The sequence below is a fragment of the Pelecanus crispus genome, chromosome 8 (assembly GCF_030463565.1).
Source record: "Pelecanus crispus isolate bPelCri1 chromosome 8, bPelCri1.pri, whole genome shotgun sequence".
Taxonomy (NCBI): Eukaryota; Metazoa; Chordata; class Aves; order Pelecaniformes; family Pelecanidae; genus Pelecanus; species Pelecanus crispus.
Window position 1 is genome coordinate 24,909,379 of NC_134650.1, and position 4,098 is coordinate 24,913,476.

Below are 4,098 nucleotides of genomic sequence, written 5' to 3' on the forward strand. Positions count from 1 at the left end.
AACCTCAGTTCCTCTCTGGTGGTTGTGGTTAATGTAACTCTAACCCTGTGGTACCAAAGCCCTGGGCAAATGGTCTTGCAAGAGCTAAACATGTAGTGATATCCCCAGGGCTCAACACAACTGATTCTGGTTCACATCTCTATGAATCCTTCTCTTCCTTCTCAGTCCAGCCTTCCGCGTCACACTGGTGGGGACAAATTGGTCGTTCCACCATCAGCCCTTAGCATGCCTCTTTCTAAACATGCCTTTCTGACTTGTAGACTCTGGATGAACCAAATTCAGGCTGGGGGTCAGCAGGTACAACTCTGTTTTGAGGTCCAAGTCCTACTGCTCACTCTGGGCTTGAATTTGGCCCTTGAATTCCAGTTTCAATTGCGAATGCCGGGGCAGTTGGGGGGAGGGGGGAGTTTCAACAAAAAACAGCCCACAGCATCTCAGGATTGGTTTGGAGCATTAAAATGAAGGCACTGATCAGAGTTGCTGGGGAGAGGTGAGATTCCCCCCTCCAGGTGTGTTTGACAAAGGCTCGCTCTGAGAAGAAACTCAATAGACCTGCTTTGGAAACTTGTGAATGTGAGGGCTGCTCTTGTGGCAGGAGCGGGGAGGGACTATCCAGACTTTCCCACTGAGCTCAGGAAAGTCAGTGTTGCAAGACTTCTTGTGATAGGTGTGCAACCACGTACCTCATGACGTGGCTCCCATGAGAATTCGTGCCAGACAGACTTATGCCAGAGCACAGCTCTGGAGCGGTTCAATCCAGCACCGCGGGATGGAGGAGTGGAGAGGAGGCCAGGGAGGAGAGCACAGGGAGGAAGAAGGATCAGCAAACAGCGGTGTGGTCTGTCAGGGATTGGGCTGTGCAGCTACTGATCCAGGACTTGGGATCCCATGTAGTGTTTCAACAAAGTCAGCTGTTTGTTGAATTCTGGGGTGCTGATCCTGTTGCGGGGGGTGGGGGGTTTGTCTTGCGGGTTCTTTCATCAGATCCCTCGATGGCTTTATAGCCCCACAATTCACAGTTGCCTCCTCTACTTGTTCTGTGTGTAACTTCATCAAGTGGTTCTGGTGACATTCAAACCTAGAAGCTGGAGATAGTGTTTTCCCACCAGCACCTAAACACAGAATTTCCTTCTGCGGCATTGTCGAAATAGTTAATTTTTTATAAGGTTGCAATGTTTCTATTTGAAACATCTGTTTACATTCCATATACCAATAAAGTTCTATTGGCATCGATAGCAGGTCAATCCATTTGTATAATTCACTGAAACCAATAAATATCTATATATCTGAACGTCTGCCGTCTCAAATCTATCGGGTAGCTAGAAAAAGTGAGAGCTGAAGGCATTGCCTCCTTGAGGAGGTCAGGCTGGCTCTTCCAGCCCCTCTTGTCTGAGTATTTTGGGATCTCTTAGTCCTTGGTTGCAGTTCTTCATGCTGTCAGCCCAGAGAGTTTCACTGTGGCAGATTGTCTCTGCTTCCGTGGGGCCACAGAGGAGGTGCAAGGTTTTGGGTACACAGCATGGGAGTCAGCTCTTGTGGTACATTGGACTCAAACAGCCTGTGCCTGAGGTAGTGGTCTCAGTCTGCCTGTTACATGGCTGGTCAGATAAGAAGTCACCAATTCATTTCTGGAAGTTGGGGGTTCTCCACTTGCATACCCCCATGCTTGTCTCCTCAGCCTGGGTGGATGGCTTTTTTTAAAGCCATCAGGGAGTAGCTCTTCTTTCCTCCCACCCTGGGATGCAACCAGTGCGTGAGCTCAGTTATCGGTGTCTGGGCTGAGGAGCCGCCTGTGGTGTTGCTGACATGCCACATGGCCCTCACTAATGTTAACTCTCCTGCAGATGCTGCTGAAGGCTTTGGCAAGTGTTTCCAGCCCTCTGTCCTTCCATCTGTCTGACCTACAGGCTGCCTGGCCTGAGAGGCGTGGGGGTCTCTTTTGCTCTTTAGCTGTGCGAATACCAGCAGGGTTGGTTTGGGGTTTTAATATCAATTGCTGAATTGATTTTAAACATGTATTGAATTGTTCCATTGAGAAGAGGCGGGAGTGGATGTTTCTCATGGCCTGTACAAGTTGCTACGGGGGAAACTTGTCCATTTTCCAGCTCTTGTGTGTTGTCATTCCTAGCTCCCGGAGAGCCAAGGCAGAAGAGGGGTGGGGGAGAAGAATGGGTTCAGCGTGGGAATTTTGATAGGTGAAAAATGTTGATTGTTGTATATATGAGTGCTTGACAGTGTCCAAACCTGATGGTGGATTTTCAAGGTGGTGCTTTGGGAAGTATCAGTTCTGTAAACCTGAGTCAGAAATTCTTTCCTGGTACCCTCAAGCAGAGGAAGAGAGATGTTCTTCCTAGTGAGTGAAATGGTTAAATGGCTTTCCCTGGTTCTGGTAACCAGAGACGCTGGAACAACCTGCCCCGTATCTCCCCCTATCCTTACCCCAGCTCTAGAGTAGGTTGAGCTGTGACAGATTTATCCAGGAGGGAAACATGGCAGCTGAGCAAGTGTAGCCTGGGAGCAAGGAGGATGTTGAGTCTCCTGATCCCAGGACGGTGTGGACACCTGGCTGCAGCTTGGGCCAATTTCTCTCCACGACCATCAGCCCTTCCAGCACTTGGAGCAGGAAACGCTGCTCTCCTCTGGACCTTAGCAAAGTGTTGTCCTGCCTGTAGAGACAGCCAGGAGCTGGAGAAGACAGTGTCTTGTCCTTAGGAAGGAAGGAGGCTGAGGAACATGCATCTTCATATGCTTTCTCCTGGAGAAAGTTGGGAGAGTCCTGGTGCATGTCTTGGCCTTTCAGCTGGCCTGGCCCCAGCTTTCTAGCAGAGGTAGAGTGCAGGTTTGGCTGAGTGCCTTGTAAGAGGAAAGGCTCAAAACCAGAACCACAGCAGCCATTGAGGGATGCGGTAGGAGAGGGATGCAGTAAGCAACTTCCCTAGCTTCTCCACGCCTGTTGCAAGTGTGCTGTGGCATGATGGAAGTATTTAGCAGGACTAGAGGAGATGTTTGCGGCAGTGGAGGGGGACTTAACACAGGAGGTTGGGGAGAAAAAAGTCCAAACTTGTGTCCATCTGCCCATGAAAGCATTGGTTTGCTGGACTGCGTCTCTCCCTTGCCTTGCTCAGCCCTGCCTTCCCCTCTCACCCTGCCACCCCTTCTAAAGCCGGCTGAGGATCCCCCGCTGTCCCCACATCCAGAGGGACATGGAGGGTGCAGCTGAGCCTGGCTGGGAGCAGGATATGGGGCAGTGTGCCCAGCCATTTCCTTATCACCTGGGGCCCAAGGAGCTCTTGTGTCGAACTGACAGTGCCGTGTGACGCTCACTTCCCTCCTCCCATCTCTCCTCAGGTCTGATGCTGTTGCTCCCAATTTTCCATAAGCAGAATGAGAACCAAATCAAACATCCTATCAGCATGTGTAAAGTGACAGCAGACAGACAGCACGGTGTGGGCAGGGCTGAGAGCAGGGCAGCATGCCTGGCTGGATGGCACTCGCCTCTTTACGCAGCCCTTCGAGTGTTAAAGGTTCTTCTGCCTTTGGTTCCTTGTTGAGTTCTTCCTGACCCAGAAAGCGTGGAAATGTGAAGGGTGTGCAAAGCAGTTGTTGTTGTAGTTGTTCCTTCCTCCGTTCTGGCTGTTCCCTGCCAACCTCTGACAGACCATAGCTAGCCAGCTTGTGCCCTGTCTCTGCTGGGGCATGGGGGTGGCGGGGGATGTAGTATCAACATGGACAGTTCTATATTATAATTAAAAGAATTCTATATTGTTGAATAAAAGTTTTAAAAGAAGCTTACGTGGAGGAGTATTCAGTGGGGAGGGAGCTGTGGGGCAGGACCAGCCACACTGGAGGATGCTGGCAGCAGGAGCCTGTGCCCTGCTAGGACAGGCTGGGCGAGGAGAGCAGGAGGAACTAGTTGTACAAAATCACTGCGGACAGAGGCAAAGGAGTCACCTGCCATCTTTGGGGGTGTCCCTCCTTAGGCCCCCACACTCTTATGAAGGTGCCCGCCTGGATGGCGGTGTTGTGCTAATGCTCGTACCTGCTTTTCCCAGCCTGTGGGACATGGGCATGGCTCTGTCTCTACACCCCAGGAGCTCC